Source organism: Triturus cristatus, chromosome 12, assembly GCF_964204655.1.
Source record: "Triturus cristatus chromosome 12, aTriCri1.1, whole genome shotgun sequence".
NCBI lineage: Eukaryota > Metazoa > Chordata > Amphibia > Caudata > Salamandridae > Triturus > Triturus cristatus.
In genome coordinates, this window is record NC_140595.1 from 671297556 (window position 1) to 671318178 (window position 20623).

A 20623-nucleotide genomic window follows, 5' to 3' on the forward strand; every position below is an offset into this window, starting at 1 on the left:
GTCTAGTAAGAATAACTCAGTAAATATAAGAGGCAGAATCCGTGGTATCAGAGGTTCTAAAAGGCTTTATTCCTTTACAAAGGAAATACAATTCGAATTGCAGGCTTCAAATTCCATCACCACGAAAGTTCAGGAAGGAAGGGCAATACATTATTGACAGGTAATGGTATTTATATGGAAAGCATTACATTAAGACAGATGCAAGAGGCGTAACAGCTGATAATACAGATAAAATGTGCATACGTAACTAAAAAGGCGGACATATAGGCGTAACTTAGAAAACCTCATTATACATGATGTCACAAGTGGGTGGATCCATAAGAGAATCCTGCAATGTCAGCAGAAATATTTGGCAGAGATGCGCGCGCAGCCGCATGACGTGTGATTGACGTGCAACTAGAGGGTGAAGGGGACTTGACATTTAGCTCTACATGTGGAGACAGAAGTCTGGGGGGGTCATGTCAACCTAATCCCAAATCATATCTAATATCTTATGTTTAAAGAACTGTATTATCCAAAAGGAAAGGTCTCTCGGACGGAGTCTATTCTATACTGACTGTTAGTGCGTGTACAAGCGTCTAAGTGTCTACATGAGAAGCGAGGGGGCAGGAATCTTCCATGGTAACAGGGGCTATGAATTACTTGCATGAGGACAGCGAGGCCTGGCCCTTTGCACGGTAGCTGGAGGAATGTTTACCTAAACTACTAGACAGGAATGCATCGGATGGGGAGCGGAGCAGATAATCTTGAAGGTGAAATACAGTTTTTGGCAGGCAACAGGCTGGATCAGGCACCGTTAGCCACGCAGGGAGTAGGACAAAGTTCATGGATACAGATGCAGGCTCAGACTGGAGCTTTCAGAGGCAGAAGGCAGGAAAAGGCTTGATGACAGAATTCAGGGCCTACTCGCCTGAATCTGTAAAATGTGGAAAGTGAACCACATAAAGTCGGTGGCCTTTCATACTTAGGAATGGAATATCTGACCCATTCATGGCGGATCTGAAAGAGGACATGTTGACGGTGGACGCACATGTATTTGCGTCTTCAAAACTGGAACTGGAGGGAACATACATGTACTTATAGCATGCACATGGAGCCGTTGGGGTCTACGATAGGGGACATAACTGATCACAAAATTCATATTTCCTCATTCCCTCCTTGTCCCCTACGGACCCTCAGGAGATATCGATCTTCATCAATCCATCGATCTGTTCATATAGCATCATTTGTTCTTCTTTCTTCTTCCGGGATCTTGAACGAAAACTTGGATGTGGGATACACGATGTGGCACACAGACCACAAATCGCTGGCCCACATTGTAGACATAAGCAGCAACTGAATAGTATGAGAAAGCCCACACCTAGGAAGGATAGGATTCTCCATCCCCAGGCTGACAACACGCTCCAAAACCAACCGGACCAAGTCCAGGTGCCTGGACTCTGGTGTATCTGGCTCACAATCTTATGAAGGCGAGTTATGGCTTTATATACTGACGGCGAATTTTCTGGTATGAAAACACAGCAACTTGATCCGATGACCCTACAAGCTCCGCCCCTATCGGCCAGGATGACGTCAAGGACAAGACGATTTTGAAGCACAACAATCCGCATAGCAGACTGCTCTTCTGTTAAATTGCCTAAGGCGGAAGTAGTCTCGTTCACTACTGCTTCAAGGGTTCTAGTTAATCTACGTATCAGCTTACTATTAGTGACTGTACCTATATAGGGAAAGAAACCTTTATTGAAATCTGTGTATTGCTCCCATGCTGTTTCAGTGTAATCGACAATTGGGAGATCTCTCTGCTGTCTATTGTGTACTAAATGGGTATTTCTGTGATAATCAGGAGGGGCTAGGAAAACAGGTGGCAGAAGGAATGCTGTGTAACAGGTACCATCCCAATCTAGAGGTAGACGTATATATGCGGTCTGGCCACATATGAAGTAGGAATGACGGGAAGATCTAAATGTAGACTTGCCTTGATCACTGAATTTTATTACAGTGGTGCATTTACTATGGCCCATGTGTATGGAACCATTCTTTCTTACACATAATTCCCCTTTTACTGGGAATACTGACATGGCGGGCAAGATTGGTGTAGCTTCAGATTCAACGTTCAGGATCATGAGGTTAAGTGTAAAATTACCTAATCCATATACTTCATTTTCTAGATCAGTTCCTGTTCTTTTGGGAAGTCCCTCCTTGTTAGGGTAGCAGACTTTAAGCAAAACTAGGTTCAGGTTTCCCCATACCCAGTTGTCTTGATAAACTGCGGAATTTGAATCTAGGGAATTAATCAAACTAAACCATGCTCCACAGGAGCCATTGTGTGTGAACGGATATGGAAAGAGGGGCAAAACTCCCTTATAGTTCTGATAGGGAGGGAGTCGGCCACATATCCAACAATTTGTGGCATTGCTGGTCTGATGGGAATGATGTAACATACTAATGAATGTGTTGTTGCGCAGCGCAAATCTATAGGACAACTCATGCGGAGGTAATTCGCTAAAAGAATGTTCTGCAGTAACATTGTAAGCACGCTTAGAAATAGGGTAATACATATGCAGTAGTATACTAGAAAGGATGATCAGAAGACTTAGAAAAAACAAAATTAATAATGTTACTGTGCAGTGACTACGAAGTGATTTACAATACGCATGCTTTTTAAGCTGCATCTGTTGATTTCTTTCTCTATTCCGGTCTAGAGGATACATGTCAGAGACAAATTCAACCGATTCACCTTGGAGAGGACTTAAACAATCAAATTGTCTGACAGGCTAGACCTTAATTTCAGTTTATAAAGTTCAGTTTTTGTTGGTTCAACCAAGGGGAGCTTTGAGTCTGTCTGTGAGGGAATGCAGGGTTGAGTATTCACACTGGACGGTAGTCCATAAAATTTCTTGATATGACTCGAGTGCAACCACCCTTTACGTCCCTCGATCTTCACAGCTGTCCTTGTGGTTAGTAGAACAAGTTTTGGCGATTTCCACCTAGGCTCCAGTTGGGTCTTCCGGTCGAAATTCCGCACCAAAACCAGATCACCTGGAACCACGTCATGGGGCTTCACCTCAGTGTTATCGGGAAAAGCTGCAGCTACCTGTGAACGACAAGATTGTAGTGCAGACATCAAGGAAGCCAGGTAATCTGTCAGCATATTACAGTCAACGTCAGTGATTTTGCGAGGTATAGGCGTCCCCCACATATTTGGTGGTCTACCGAAGATCACCTCGTACGGGGATAGCCCTGTTCGAGAATGTGCTACCATTCTCATGTAAAAGAGCGCAACTGGTAAGGCTACTATCCAATCGACACCTTTTTCTCTACATATTTTGGACAATCTAATTTTCAGAGTTTGATTATGGCGTTCCACGAGACCTGCTGCCTCGGGATGTCGGACACAGTGGAATTTCCATTGGTAGCCTAACAAAAGGGAAACATGTTTCATTAGTTCGGATGAGAATGGCTGGCCGTTATCTGAGTAGACAACACGTGGTAAACCGTACCGTGGGAAGAATTCTCGAACTAACTGTTTGGCAGTAGTCGGGGCAGTGTAATCTGAAACCGGGTAGGCTTCTGTCCAACGGGAAAGAGCACAGACAACTACGAGAACATATTTGAATCCTCGACATCGTTCCATCTGGATATAATCCATCTGGAGGACTTCAAAAGCATGATCGGGAGATTGAAATCCACCCTGCTCCACGGGGATGCTTTTACCTGGATTAAACTGACAACATATCATACAGGTACGAACTTTTTGTTTAGCTGCGGCTCGTAAATGTTTGTTGAACCAGATGTGTTGAATGCTGTCTAGCATAGCTTTTTCTCCTAGGTGCGCTGGACTATGTATTGTGTTAATGATGACTTGAACCATGGAGTCGGGAAGAAACCATATACATTTTTCCTTCGTCATCCATCCTTGATCCGTTTGGATCCCTCCTAATTCAGTCCATTTCTTTATTTCTTCTGGTGTAGCATGTGTCTGTATGTCAATTACATCAAGGGCGGGATCCTTAACTGTCATGCAATGTGTTGGTGTCGGAACTATTGTCTTTGTCGTGTCAGTTGTGTGAGTCTGATTCTGAGCAGTCTGTTTAGCTGTTCTGTCAGCTAGGTCATTACCCTGAGAAATGATATCGGTAACTTTTGTATGGGCTTTGCATTTCATAATCGATATTGTAGTAGGTAGATGAATCGCGTCTAATAGGGCTTGAATGAGGGGTCCGTGTTGGATGTGGGCACCGTGAGAAGTTAAATAACCTCTCTCTCGCCACAGTACGCCGAAGTCATGGACGACTCCGAATGCATAACGTGAATCTGTGTATATGTTGACTTTCTTATTTTTGGCTTGAATACAGGCTTGTGTCAGAGCGATGAGCTCTGCTGCTTGAGCTGACAAAGTGTTAATACATTTTGTTTCAATGACTTCAGTGTCTGTTGTGACTGCGTAAGCGGCCACTAACTCTCCTGTACTTGTTCTCATACATGACCCATCTACATACAATGTCAAGTCTGGATCTGACAAAGGGATATCTGTCAAGTCTTGTCTGGGTTTCGTCGTGATAGTAATGACTTCGACACAATCATGTGCCAATGGATCTGTTCCGCCTACTGGTAACAGTGTGGCAGGATTTAACGTATTACAACGTCTGATTTCTATGTGTGGCTGAAACAATGTCAATTCGTAACCAGTGAGTCTCGCTATAGTCAAGTGTTGTGTTTGTGTGCGGTTCAAGAGAACCTCTACTGTGTGTGGTACTTGTACTGTCAATTGGTGTCCTAACACTATGGCATCGCTTTGTCTGATTGCTAAAGCTGTTGCTGCCACCGATTTCAGGCACGCAGGAAGAGCCTGAGCTACTGGATCTAATGTACTAGAGAAATAGGCACATGGTTTGTGTGATCCTGCTTGTTCCTGAGTGAGTACTGACAAGGCAGTACCATCGCGTTCTGTAACAAAGAGTGTAAACTGTTTACTGTAACATGGTGTTGTTAAAACAGGTGCTTGGCATAAAGCTTTCTTTAAGCTTTCAAAGGCATGTGTATGTTCTTGAGTCCAAGGGAGGACAGTCGATGTGGCTGCCTCCTGTGTTGTCAACTGGATGAGTGGTTTTGCTAGAAATGCATATTGAGGGATCCACTGCCTACAGTATGAAGTGAGACCTATAAAAGCCCGCACCTCCTTTTGTGTCTTGGGTGGTGGCATGTTAGCGATTAACTGGATGCGATCAGGTGTAAGTTGTCTTCCCTCCTTGGACAGCGAGTGCCCAAGGTAAACAACTCGCTGGACACAGAATTGCAGCTTAGAAGGGGACACCTTGTGCCCCTTGTCGGCCAGAAATTTTAAAACCGTCAGTGACGCTTTTTCACATTCAGGTTCGCTTCGGGCGGTGATCAGCAGATCATCGACATATTGAAGCAAGGCAGTGTTAACTGGCATGTGGATACTGTCAAGTTCTCGTTTCAGTGCTTGGCTATAGATGCTGGGGCTTTCTGTAAATCCTTGAGGTGCGCGTGTGAATTTAAAACTTCGTCCATTTAAACTGAATCCAAACAGATATTGACTTTCCGGATCTATTGGGACACTAAAGAAAGCATTCTTGAGATCAATTACAGTGAAGAACGTTGCTTCTGAGTCAATAGCTGTCAGTAATGAAGAGATATCTGGGACCACAGGGTATTGTGGTACAATACATTTATTTAATTCGCGCAGATCAATAACTAATCGATATACTGGTGGTGCTTTTGGATCCGTTCTTTTAAGAATCGGAATTATCGGGGAATTACATACATTGGAGTCGGTTTCGACAACCACTCCTTGTGCAATGAGCTCGTCAATGATTTGCAGCAAAGCCACAACAGCATCTGGTGGTAACTTGTATTGTCGCATTCGTGGTAGTACTACTCCTGTTTTTAGTGTGACACGATATGGTGTAATGTTCATGCAACCAACATCAGTGGGGCCTTGTGCCCATAAATGTGTAGGTAAATTCTGCAGCCGGTGATCCATGTCTCTGGACACGTAGTGACCTTTAAAGTCACGTAAAAATAATCGTACTCCCTCCGGAGAACAACATATTATAGCTCCTAGAGCTTTCAATGTTTTTATACCTAACAAGTTTTCTGGACATGATTTAGTAAGCAATAACTCTGTAGTACGTGTCAATGGACCAACCGTAAGTGGAAGAGGTTGTGTTACGTCATTAATTATAGGTTTTCCTGAGAATCCAAGGGAAATATTTTGTGAGCCTGAGAGGGGTGCCCCTGGAACTTCACTGCGTCATATAGTTGTTCTGCTTGCCCCTGTATCAAGTAAAAACTTTCTGTCTTCCCCTAATAGTTCACTATGTACATAAGGTCCCTCTTGATCTACTGGAACCTCAATAAGGGGTAAGCCAACTTCCCTCTCTAGGCTATTTCATGTGTATCGCTGATAATCGGGATAATCTGCTTGTGCATACTGATACATCTGTTGTGTTGTTGCTTGTGTGGCAGCAATAGGCTGCGCTTGTGGTGGTGCCACGGTCTGTTGTGGAGCTGCCTGTTGCGGAGCTAGTTGTTGCGGAGCTGACCTAAGTTGTGCATGCTGAGGGATTTGTTGTTGATTCTGATCCTGTCTAGGTGGACGTGGTCTTTCCTGGGTTCTACCTGTGGCAATATTATGTTTCAGGACTGGACAATCGTGTATATAATGACCTTGTTGTTTACAATAGTTGCATGTCCCTTTCGTTGGACCTGCGGAATCACCCTTTTGATGACCATCAGCTGGAACTGACTGAGCAACAAGCATTTTCATTTTCGTATCTTTCATACGTCTTTGTTCATGTTCTTGTTCTTCTCTAATTCTATTGTGGTGATATTGTAACATCTGTAACATCTGTGACGGGGTGTTACCTTGCCAGGTACTTTCGAATTTCAATACTCTATTCTTGACTTGTGGTAGGGAATTTTCAACTAATTTTGTCACAAACAGATGTGGATATGACTCGCTACTTGCTTTTATGCCACTATTTATACCAAAACATTTTTCAAATCGGGAATAGAAATCACTAGTGTCTTCATCTTGCTTTTGTTTACAGGCTGAGATTGCACCCCAGTCTTCCTTTTTTGTAGTTAATAAACGTGGCAGTACCTGCACTAGTAATCCTGGTAATGCTGTAGTCTTTTCCCCAAGCCCTGCTCCTGCAGCTCGGGCCCTTTCTTCATTTTCTAATGCTGTCCAATCTATCTTTTGGTCTCCCACCTCCCATTCCTTTTCTTTGAGTTTCTCGTAAACACCGGCAGGTAATAGGACTTTTAATATTTTCATAATGTCGGGGTAGGTATACTCTCCCATGAGTAACATGTCTTTTATCTCACGGTGGAAACCTGCTGGATCCTTGTCATGGCTGGGTACTACTTTCTTCATTTCTAATAATTCAATTTTAGTTATAGGCGTGTATACAAACACACGTGTAAAATTATTACCTTCACCTCTGATTGGGTGCACTTCGCGTAACGGATTCTGTCTATCTATGTGATACATTTTTCTTCCCATAATGGGAATTGGAACGTGTTCTGGGCATACGAAAGTTAAATATTGGTTTCGAAATTCTAGAATTTCTTTAATCAAATCAGTACCTGACCCTCTCCATTTATTCGTGAGTAGTTCTGTCAATATGTCAGGTAAGGGTCCTGGATCGGAGTGTTGACTTTTATATAATATAAGGAGGTGTTGAATCATGTATATACTAGCTAGACGCTGTTCGTATGGGGCAAGATTCAGAAACGTGTGTGCTAGTGCATCATCATTGTATTCGCTGGGACTATCCGCCCATTGTACTGCTGACCTGGCTAATTCTTGTTCGTCCATGGAATCGAGCATGTGGTACCCCCTTCGATCTCGGAGTAATTTATCAGCGGCTTGGAATAGGTGTTCAGGGGATCTTGTATTTAACATAGGGTTTGGAAAATGTCTATTACATTCTGGACGTATCGGACGTATCGGATCATTAAAGCCTCTAGTATTATTATGGGGTCTTCCTCTACCTACGTAAGCTATCGTTTCTAATTGTTCTGATTCTTGCTCCTCCTCTTCCTCTGATTCAATTCTGTCTGCTTCTCGTCTTTCTTTATGTATTCGTTCTACTTCCTTGCGGATCTTTCGATACATGGCAATTATACATGCCTGTTTATCATGTTTCTCTTCTGATATGTTCTGACCCCATTTGGCAAGTCTTTGCATGGTATCATGATCTGCCCCAGGCCTGTCTTGATTCCTAACTACGCAATTTATGAAAAAACGGAGTAGTTGTCTTTGGACATCCACTTTCTGGTATTCCATAGCTTCGTTAATACTCTCTGGACCTCGCCCTGTTTGGACAAAGCGATATATATCGTCTAGGTGTTCAACCATTCCTGGTATCGTCATTAAATACAATGTAGCTCGTCGTATACGTAGTGATGATATTAGTAATCTGTCCTGTTTACCTGGCACTGGGTCGTATCTACAATCCACAAGCTGTTCTTTAAACATGTCGGATGTCGCTAGTTGGGGTGTACGTTGGAGTGCTAAATCTATAAGGGTCTGTTTATTTCGTGGCGGTGTGGCAAACATGTCTGTCGTACCTCCTGTAGCACCATCTGAGGTGCTGGGCAAAAAAGGATTCGTTGGACGTAGGATAGAGATTGTAGATGCGGGAAAAACTGTAGAAACGGACGGACCTGTGGGAATGGGCGTAGGAGTCTGTTGTTGCGGGGATACAGACGGATGCTCTTGATGTTGAACACCATCGGCAAGCGGTGTGTGTGGTATGGCATTAGCATACTCGGGAGCTACGTCATCTAAATAGGAGGAAAGGAAAACGTCCTTTGCTGTTTTGGGATGTGTTTTGGGATGTGCTTTTATCGGGAGCAATGGAGGAGTCAAGTCTTTTGGTATTTCCGGGGTAGCCTTAGGTAACCCTTCGGCCAGAAGAGGATACATACCATTCATAAGAGTGTTTCTTTGTCTATCTACTTGTTCTGATTTTACTCGGGTACCTTCCTCAATTAATAGATTTTCTCGTGTTTTATTTGAATTCTCTCTACCTTTCTCTTCCTGTCTGAGCGCTTTTTCTGTACGTCTATATGATTCTTTACGCCATAATTCAATGGCATCTTTCTGTGACTGTCTGGCTTTCTTTTTCCATAATTCTTCTTCTACTCTCATGATGCAATCTGCATCCCAGGTCCCCGCTGCGGGCCATCTCTGATTCTCTGGCAAATCCTTGGTGTAGTCCACCCATAAATCAAGAAATAATACGGCATCTAGGCCATGCTTATGATACATAAAGTATCCTGGAGTGTCCCTAGGTGGGATGGGAACAGCTTCTTCGAGTACCCCTTTTCTAGTTTTGATCTGTCTTAATTTCGAAAAGAGCGGCATTTTTAGGTCTGGTTACTTAACCTTAAACACACTTAATACAGTAAAACACAATGAGGAACAATCATTCACACCACAATATATAGGACGTATTTAAAACATTTTAACATTTAACAGTTTTAACTATAACTAATAGAAAACTGGTTACTGACATATTACTGACGCTAGATAATACTTAATTTATATGCAAGACATACTAGATATACTGCTAAACAGTACAGATACACTGCTGAAACAGCGCAGACCGGATTTGTGTACCCAAACCCGTCTTGACCAGCACAGACTATGTGCACGTTAAATGCCTCCCCGGTAATGGTACTCACCGGGTAGCTCGGAACGGAAGGCCTCGGAACGGAACTGAAACTGGACCGGACTGGACTGGACTCGACTGGATTCGGAACTTCGGAACCTGGTGGGCCTCTGTATACCTCGGATCTTGCTCTCTCAGCTAGGCTCTGGTCGGGATACTTCGCACTTCTCACCGCCTCGTCTGGGTGTTGATCGCAGCCTCAGTCGCCCCCGCTTGGCCGGAGGGAGATACAGGAAATCCTGCAGGTACGAGTTTTTGTCCGTTCAGCTGTGGCAGGAGACCGGGCCTGCAACGCACCACCGGCGCGTGAGATGAGAAAGTGTCCCTGTTCGGGCGCCAATTTATGTGATAAATATTTCATTACCGGTACTATTTTTTATGCGGTAAAGTCTAGTAAGAATAACTCAGTAAATATAAGAGGCAGAATCCGTGGTATTAGAGGTTCTAAAAGGCTTTATTCCTTTACAAAGGAAATACAATTCGAATTGCAGGCTTCAAATTCCAACACCACGAAAGTTCAGGAAGGAAGGGCAATACATTATTGACAGGTAATGGTATTTATATGGAAAGCATTACATTAAGACAGATGCAAGAGGCGTAACAGCTGATAATACAGATAAAATGTGCATACGTAACTAAAAAGGCGGACATATAGGCGTAACTTAGAAAACGTCATTATACATGATGTCACAAGTGGGTGGATCCATAAGAGAATCCTGCAATGTCAGCAGAAATATTTGGCAGAGATGCGCGCGCAGCCGCATGACGTGTGATTGACGTGCAACTAGAGGGTGAAGGGGACTTGACATTTAGCTCTACATGTGGAGACAGAAGTCTGGGGGGGTCATGTCAACCTAATCCCAAATCATATCTAATATCTTATGTTTAAAGAACTGTATTATCCAAAAGGAAAGGTCTCTCGGACGGAGTCTATTCTATACTGACTGTTAGTGCGTGTACAAGCGTCTAAGTGTCTACATGAGAAGCGAGGGGGCAGGAATCTTCCATGGTAACAGGGGCTATGAATTACTTGCATGAGGACAGCGAGGCCTGGCCCTTTGCACGGTAGCTGGAGGAATGTTTACCTAAACTACTAGACAGGAATGCATCGGATGGGGAGCGGAGCAGATAATCTTGAAGGTGAAATACAGTTTTTGGCAGGCAACAGGCTGGATCAGGCACCGTTAGCCGCGCAGGGAGTAGGACAAAGTTTATGGATACAGATGCAGGCTCAGACTGGAGCTTTCAGAGGCAGAAGGCAGGAAAAGGCTTGATGACAGAATTCAGGGCCTACTCGCCTGAATCTGTAAAATGTGGAAAGTGAACCACATAAAGTCGGTGGCCTTTCATACTTAGGAATGGAATATCTGACCCATTCATGGCGGATCTGAAAGAGGACATGTTGACGGTGGACGCACATGTATTTGCGTCTTCAAAACTGGAACTGGAGGGAACATACATGTACTTATAGCATGCACATGGAGCCGTTGGGGTCTACGATAGGGGACATAACTGATCACAAAATTCATATTTCCTCACAACCACGCCAGAAACCTTAGAATCATCATTGGCAACAAGCTCACCATGAAATCACAGATCGATGCAGTCTTCGTCTGCTTCCTCAGTCTGCACATGCTCAGCGTAAATGTTCAAGTGGCTACCCCTACACATGACAAGCACTGTGACACAAGCCCTGATCACCAGCTGACTGGACTATATCAACACCCTCTACATAGGAATCACCACACACCTACGACAGGGACTTGAGACCATACAGAACGAGAACACCACAGCTAGACTCACCCTTATCCTTCTCTAACAAACCCACATCACACCTCATCTCATGAAACTCTACTGGCTCCCCATACAGAAGAGATGTCAATTCAAGATGCTGACCCATGCACACAAGGCTCTACACAACCAAGGGCCTGCCTACATTAACCACTGCTTGAACTTCCCACATTGCAGCAAAGACCTGGAACAGCCTCCCCATGCACCTACGGACCATCACCTCACTTCTGGAATTCTGAATGGTCCTCAAGACCTGGCTGTTCAAATAAGCCTCCTGGGGCCTGCAAGCACCTGGATACCCTATCGAGTGATTAGCTGCGCTTCATAAATCCTGATTGATTGATTGTATTTTAAAGGAGCACATGCCTGATATTTTTTTTCTAGAGCTGCGCCAACACCTGATTGTTTCCAAGTTAACTTACCCCAGGAAACTTGCTGAGTAGGTGCACATCTGTGTCAGCACGAGAGCGTCCAAGAAGGCATCTGGGGAGGACTCCAAAAAGGGTGGTTAGGAATCCCATCAGAAGAAGAAGGGAGAAATAAATAGACAGAGGGCCTGAATTAGAAGTTGGCGGATCTGGTCCCACCGTCACTTTTCAATTGGTTTCTCAGTTTGTTTAGTAGGCAGTCGACCCACTCAATTTAGATGCCAGTTGGTCAATGGATGATAGTCCATCCAAGTGCCGCCGTCTCTGCCAGAATTTCCGTCCCATGTTGGCAGCATCATAGGCAAAAGTGGGAGTTCAGCCATTATTTTCGTCTGGCAAATCGCGATGTGCCTTCTCTTCGGCCTAAGTGTGGCAGGTAAACGTTCGCTCCTGAGTTGGCATTTTTGAAGGGATATAAGGTAGGAACTTCCCCTTTTTTCCCACTTCCCTGTCCAACATGAACCCGATTGTTCAATTCCTACCTTTGTTGCTGCTACTTGACAATGAAGCAAATCAACTTTATCATCGCTGGAGTCGAAGGTAAGCTTCTTTTTTACTTGTTTTCTTTTGAATTGTCTGCTTACATTTTCTCATGACAAATGAATTTTTCTTTTTTTTTTTTTTTTTTTTTTTTGAAAAAGTTTTTATTGAGCAATAATTCGGTTACAAGTACGGGCCTACAACCACCCGGGCCGGCCGCTAGGTACAGAAGGAAATCTACACATATCAAGGCTACAATCAGTTCCCAGGGCACTGCCCCGCAGTGGCACCAGATAGTTCTCAAGGAACAGGAAGCGTGAGTCCAACAATCACCAAAACAAAAGGACAAACAATAAAAAACATAAGGCGAGTTATGAGGGAAACCAGTGCGGGTCAGGCTCCCCCCGGGAAACTCCAGTCAGGACAATTGAGCAAACCGCTAAAGAGAGGAGTACCGGGAGGCCGGGGACGGAGGGGGCGGGGGGAGGGGGTCAAGGGAGACGAACGTCCATATGTAGTTGTTCCAAAAGGCGCCAGGAGCCATCAAGGGTCAGGGGGACATGGCGATATCAGTATCTACCAGGGGGGGCGTACAGATGCCTCCGCGATACGCGTTCCATTGCCCCCAAATTCTACCCCATGCCCCCGGCTTGCCACGGGCCACATACACAGTCTTCTCCCTAAACATACACCAGTCCATATTCTCCTTCCATACTGACACGGTGGGCGGCCGTTGAGCGCCCCAAAGTTGCGCTATGTCCCTCTTGGCAATCATGTTCCCTAGGGCCGCCCACCGAGTCTGAGCCGCGCTGTAGTCATTGGGCTCCCACACATTCAGGACACAGCGACGCACCTCCGGCAGCAGCACAACCCCAGTGACCTGTCCCATAACCGTGTGGACCCGGCGCCAGTAGTCCGCCACCTCGCGGCACTCCCAAAGGATATGAAGAAAGGTGGCGCTGAGCCCACAGCCTCGCTTACAGAGCCCGTCGCCGGAAAATCCCATCGAGACCAAGCGCGGACCCGTCACATACACCCGATGGAGAATCTTGAGCTGTACCAACCGGAGACGAGCCGGAATGGCAACCTCCCTGGGGGACGACAGTGCAGACTGCCAATCTTCGTCGTCCAATTGCACCCCATCCTCAGTCCAAGCCTCCCGAAGGCGCACAAAAAGGTCCGCCCGGTGATTAATTAATTTTTTATAAATTAAAGAAATAGTACTATCAGGGACATGTCCGTCAAGTATGCGGTCCTCGAGGGGCGAGGAAACAGGGATCTTGGTCCCCTCCCCGAAGACCGAGAGCAGGGCGTGTCGAACCTGGGCATAGCGGAAGAACTCCCTGTCGGTCAGCTCGTATTCGGCCTGGAGCACCGCGAAAGTCTTTACCGCGCCCTTGTGCCACAGGTCTCCCACTTTGCTGATACCAATCGTGTCCCACTGGTCAAACCCCTTCGTGGTCCACAAGCTGCCCAGGCGGTCGGAGGCAAACAAGGGAGTAGCACATGTTAATCGCTCACTCCAGCCCATGGCCGCAGTGGCAGCCCTCCAGGTCCGCACCGCAATCTTAGTAGGACCCGTAAGGGTCCGGCCAGCCAGGCGGGAATAAAGTGCCCTGTTGTAGTTCCCGCCGGGAAGCAGGAACTTGTCCATCTCATACGCCGGATTCAAGCCGGGCGCATACGTGGCGTGGTTAATGGCAGATAGCTGCGAGGCCCAATAGTACCTGCGAATGTCGGGAAGCGCGATGCCCCCGTCATACCAGGGGAGAGTGAGCTTGGCAAGAGCAATACGCGCCCGCCCGTCCCACACCAGTCTCCTCTGCAGGCTCTCCACCTCCCGAAAGTAGGCCACTGGGATAACGTCGAAGGAGTTCTGGAGTGCATAGAGGAACCTGGGAAGGGACATCATTTTAAACAGCGCGGCCCGACCCAGCGGGGACAGGGGGAGCCTGCCCCACCGGGCCGTGTCCTCCCGCAGTCGCCGAAGTGGACGCAGGAGATTCTGCTCATAGCGAGCCACCGGGTCCAGCGAAACGTATATCCCCAGGTACTTAAAGCCGCTCAGAGATATCTGAATCGGGAGCCGAGGCGGCAGGAGAGGAGGACCACCAGAGATGGGATAAACGCAGGATTTAGACCAATTGATCTTGAGACCCGAATTGTTCCCAAAGGAGGTCAGAACGTCAAAGAGGACGTTGAGTGACTGCCGCGGTGAGGTGAGATACAGGAGAATGTCGTCCGCATACAGCGAGACCCGATCTTCGAAGCCCGGGCCCCACCGGATCCCTCTAAGCGAGGGCTCCCAACGGAGCCAGGCAGCGAGTGGCTCCAGGGCGAGAGCAAAAAGCAACGGGGACAACGGGCACCCCTGCCTCGTGCCCCTGCCGAGGGCAAAGGACCGAGAGACCCGCCCATTCACCACCACTTGAGCCATGGGTCCCGTGTAAAGGAGCCTCACCCAGCCAATAAATCCCGCTCCAAAGCCGAATTTATCCAAGACGGCCCAGAGGAATGGCCACTCAATAGTATCAAAGGCCATCGTGGCATCCAAAGAAACCAGCACGGCCGGTTCGGAGAGGAACTCCGCCCTGGCAAGGGCACCGTGAAGACGCCGCAAGTTAAGAGCGGTGTTGCGGTGCGGGATAAAGCCGCATTGGTCCGGGTGAATAAGGTCGCACACGACACTCAACAATCTATTGGCCAGGACTTTCGCCAGGATTTTAGGCTCCGCATTGAGCAGTGAAATGGGCCGGTAAGAAGTACAGCGGTCTCGCGGCTTGCCCTCCTTGGGGATAACGACTATAGTGGCCAAGCGCTGGTCGGCCGGAAGGGAACCCGCCGCAAGAGAGTCGCGGAACATGCGGCTGAGGAAGGGCGCAAGCTTATCAGGACGCAATTTGTATAGTTCAATGGGCAGACCGTTAGGACCCATAGCCTTGCCCGAGCGAAGGGAACGGATCGCGGTCGCTATTTCATCCGACGACAAGGGAGCGTCAAGCCGCTCCCGGTCCTCAACGGACAGGCCGGGCAGAGCAATATCTCTCAGTAGGAGGCGAGAGTCGTCTTCATCCCTGTCGGTCACCGGGGAGTACACCGCCCGGAGGTGGTCAGCGAAACATTCCACAATCTCATCCGGCTCAGTCACACACACACCGTCAGCAGCACGCAACTCGGGGACCACACGATTCACTCTCTCTTTTTTGTCCAGCCACGCAATCAACTTTCCCGCCTTGTCCCCCGCGTCATACAATCGGCCCTGCTGCTCCCTATACATAGTTTTGGCCGCGTCAGTGACCAGGGACCTATATTCGAACTGTTTCAGGCTAAGGGCATGTAGCCCGTCCGGAGTAACATTAGCCTCCAAGGCAGACTCCAACCCCGAGATGTCAGTCTCCAGCTTCACCACCGCCTCGCTCCTAACCTTCTTGGCCACCACTATCTGGGCGAGGGCGTGTCCGCGTATCACAGTTTTAAAGGCTTCCCAAAGGGACAACGCAGACGACACCGACCCCTCGTTTTCACTGAAGTATTGGTCCATGACCTTAACCAGGCTGTCACGAGTCGCAGGGTCACGCAGGTACCAGGGGTTAATAGGAGCTATCCGCCCTGCGGACCGCGACCCAGTGTCAAAGAGAAGCCACAGCGGAGAATGGTCGGAGATACCACGCGCCAAGTGTCTGACCTCTCGAATCCGACCAGTCTGCGCCGCGGGCATAAGAAAGTAGTCCAGCCTGGAGAGACTCCCATGCGCCCCCGAATGAAAGGTGAACTGACACTGGGTCGGATGCATTAGTCTCCAACTATCCACCAAGCCGAAGGTCTCCAACATCCCACCCAGCCATGACTGGGCAGCGGGGAGGGTCCTCGGTGGGTGACGATCCAGTTCACCCGAAACCACAGAATTAAAGTCCCCGCCCATGAGCAGGAGGCCGTCCGGAAGGTCAAGCAGCATTCGACCCAAGTCAGTAAAGGTGGAGTTCTGGAGGCCCGGGGGGACGTAGACTGAAACCAGGGTAAGGGGCTGCCCCTCCCACCTCCCAATCAAACACACATAGCGCCCTCTGTCATCCGAGACTATCCTCGTGATCTCCACCGGAAGGGAGGTTCGCAGGAGAATGCCCACCCCCCTGGAGCCCGTTGTGAAACCAGAATGGGCTACGAGGCGGTATCCCCCCCTGTTCATCGCATGGCAGACATTGCCGACCAAGTGCGTCTCCTGGAGAAACACCACATCAGGAGTCACACGACGCAAATATTGCAGTACAACACCCCGCTTAATACGATCCCCCAACCCATTGACGTTCCATGACATAAGCCTCAACCCGTCTCCCCCCATCCCCTCCAATAGATCAAGAAACCCCCAGCCCGCAGCACGGTTCCCAAATATGGACAAAAATCAATACCTCGCCCTGTAAACAAAAAACACACAACAAAACAACCCCTCTTCCCCCCCAACCCCACCCCAAGTCCAACTCCCCCCACCCTGCACCCCTGCGGGCCAATGACCCCCCCCAACTTGCAGTGTGCCTGTCGCCCCCCTAACCCCATTCTACAAAAAGACCCCGGAGGAGGAAAGGGACCCGAACCCGCCCGCACCTCTCACGGGTCCTGGTAAGACACAGTATGCAAAAGAAGTAAGACCCAACTGTACAGTGCAAAACCGCAAAAGCAAGGACCAAATGTCAGTCTAAGGGGACCCGTCACCTGCGGTGCCCCCAGAGGGCCCGGGCCGGCCACCCCCGTCCGGCAGCGAGTCCAGCCAGTCACTTGCGGCCACAGGAGAGTCAAAAAAGGCTGTCCGCTCTCCATGCTCCACTCGGAGTTTCGCCGGGTAGATCATCGAATACTTCAGGCCCAGCTCGCGGAGACGGCGCTTCACCCCTTGGAATCCCATCCGCTGTTTCTGGACCAGTTGCGTGAAGTCCGGATAAAAATTGATGGTCGAGTTCTCGTAGCGGACCGGGCCACGGGTCCGTGAAGCCTGCAGGATAGCGTCGCGGTCCCTGTAGTGGAACAGTTTAGCCACGATAGGTCTCGGGGGGGCCCCCGGCCGCGGCCGGCCGCCCGGGACTCGATGGGCCCGCTCCACGGCGAAGAATTTGCTTAGGCCCACCGGACACAGCTGTTGCAGGATAAGTTCCTCGACCACGAGGTCCACCGGGCGGCCGTCGGAGGACTCCGGTACACCAATGATGCGGATGTTGTTGCGTCGGGCCCGTCCCTCGAAGTCCTCAAGCCGCCGGGCCATATGGTCGTTGACCACTCTAATGTCCCCAAGCGCGGCCCGCAGATCCGACACCTCCGCACCCAGGGTGGAGGTCCGTGTATCAAGGGCCTGGACCTTCTCGTTGGTTTTGGAGAGGTCGGCCCGAATCAGGGTGACATCGATTGCGACAGTGTCGATCTTACGGGCCAGGGCCTCATATTGCGTCGCGATGGTTTCCCTGATGCCCTCGATGGCGCCCATAATGTCCTGCAGGGAAAGTTCCGCAGAGACGGTCGTGCCTCCCCCCGCAGCATCCGGGGAGAGGCCAGTAGCGCCAGGGGACCCCCTGCCCTGGGTGTAGCGGTCCATGTTGTTGCTCTGGACCGCTCCCCCGCACAGAGAAGCCTTGGTCTTGCGCCCCTCCGGACCCCCTTTGCCCGCCATGCGAGCGCAGTCTCTCAATGGGACCTCCGATCAAGAGGTGTGCGGGCGCCCGCAAAAGGACCGCAAACTGTCGATGTGGGGGTCGGAGGCGTTAGGCCCACCAGTAGCAGATGGAATCAAGCCTCGGGCAGAGGCCCAGGAGGCACCTCGCCACCTTGAGCACGCACGCCAGTCGATCTCCTGAAGGCCAAAATCGAAACCGAAAGTGCTGACTCGGCAACTGGCACCGCGCTGAGGCCGCTGTTGTTCAATTGCAGCCCGGCCCCACGGGTCACCTTCACCCCGGCCACCTCCGTCGGGTGGGTCCCAAAAGTTCCGACGACGACAACTCCGGATTCCCAGGTCCGATTAGAGTTTTAAAAAGAGATATATGATCAGCTGGTCTTCATCTCCCAGATTCCATAAACCAAATCAGGATAATCTCAGGATATATTCCGAGGAGCAGAAAGGGTCCGGGGAGCCCTGTGCTCACGCGACCATCTTAGATGCGCGCTAGGCTCCTCCCAGTCGACAAATGAATTTTTAAATTTCTCTTACAATCAATTTTTCCTAATTTCTAAATGTTAGAACTTGCATCTTTGGTGTGTTTTTCCCCTGCCTTTTTGATTATGACCTCCTGTTTTTGACTGTGTGCTGCATTTAATTTTTACTGGTTTTAGAACTGCTGTTCAGTGCTAAAGTTCAAGTGCTCCTTGCGTTAATCGTGATTGTAATTGGGTATCCATGATTGGCATATTTGATTTACCGGTAAATCCCTGGTAAAATACATTGTGTATGCCCAGGGACTGTAAATCAAATGCTACTAGTGGACCGGCAGCACTGATTGTGCCATCCACATGAGTAGCCCTGCAATTATGTCTCAGACCTGCCACTGCAGTCTCTGTGAGTGCAGTTTTAAGCTGCCATGTCTATCTGGCATGTGCACACACTTGTAAGGCCCAATCCTTCACTTTTTCTACATGTAGGGCACCCCAAAGGTAGGCCTAAGGGAGCCTCATGGGCAGGGTGCAGTGTATGTGAAAGGTTAGACATGTGCTGGTGTATTTTACATGTCCTGATAATGAATCCTTGGAGCAACCTTGTAACCTCTTACAAGTGTAACCTTCAATTGGGAAGAGATAGAGATTTGGATTTTTATGTCTTTGAACTCCCAAATTTAAAATGCATCTTTTAGTGAAGTTGTTTTTTAAATTGCATGTTTGTAAATGCCACTTTTAGAAAGTGGCAATTTTCTTGGTTTACCATTCTGGGCCTCTGCCTGACTGTGGAATCTACATCTAGATTAGACTGAGAGTTGGGCTTTTTGTGCATTCACTCTAGACAGTCACACAAAGGGAGCGATGATATGTCCTGCATATCCTGATTGCCCCTCACCAGGCTGATGGGTCTTCCTGATCTAGAGTTGAAGGAGGAGTTGTCACTTACACCTGAATAGGGCTGTGCCTGTTCTCTCACAAAACTGTCTCTGCCCCCCTGTAGTGTGTCTGGAGCCAGGTCAGGGAAAGTGAGGATCTTGTGCACTACAAAGATTTTCCTTTGAAGTTTGCCTAATTCAAAGACAGAAATTGGTATAAGTATTGGAGCTGTGACACTCAGTTTCACTCAGGCTTGCGCTATCGGCATTTCCAGGTTTGTACTATGTAAACGCATGCCGTGGCAGGCGTGCAGCGGACCGAGTGAGGTCAGCTGTTGATTGCACTTTACATGTTTGCTGCTGCTTGTTTTTACCTAGTTTTAACTTATGATTCAGTTTTTGGGGAATACTGTGTTCCTAGCCTGCTGGTTCTACGGGGCACGTACCTTGCATATTTGCACAGTTGGGGGTCATTAGATTTCTTCCAGATATCCCCCCTGTACCGCTGTGGGTGTCGGGCCGATTGAGCGGTGGGCGTGTCAGTTTCACTCAGGCTTGTGCTATCGGCATTTCCGGGTTTGTACTAGTTAAACCCACGCCGTAGTGGGTGTGCAGCGGCCGCGTGCCGCTGGAATGCTGCTGGAACACCTAAGGCAAGCCCGTCTGCACCCATCTGCGCCCGTCCGCACTCGGTCACCGCCAGACGCCAGTTATGCTGCCAGTTTTGCAACAGGTGCAGTGCCGTACTCCTCAGGCGATCTTTTGGAGATCAGGAAGGGTCTCAGCCCGTGCAGTTGCTTGCCCTGCAATTGCTATGAGGGCCCTTTTTGTTATATATCCTGTGGCTACAATTCCTGGCCATCCACTGCACCCTCTTGTTCCCTGCCTAGTCACAGGCCAAATGTTAAACTTTTTAGCCTAAATTGACGATCTTCAGCCAAACACTTTTTGGATGTCTATGACTTGCTCCAGAACGAATCCCCTGATGTTCTCTTCCTAACAGATACATGGCTATCAGGGCACAGTGGCTGAACCAGGTCTGCCTCTCCCCCAGGGCTTTAGCATTCTGATGCTCAATCGAGGTTGTAGGGGCGGCAGTATAGCTGTGGGTTTTAAGTCCTCCTACTCTTGTACTTTTGTGAAGGAGCTTTCGGATCTCGTTTAACACCAGCAACAGTTTGTCTGGGCTATTGATTTACCGCCCGCC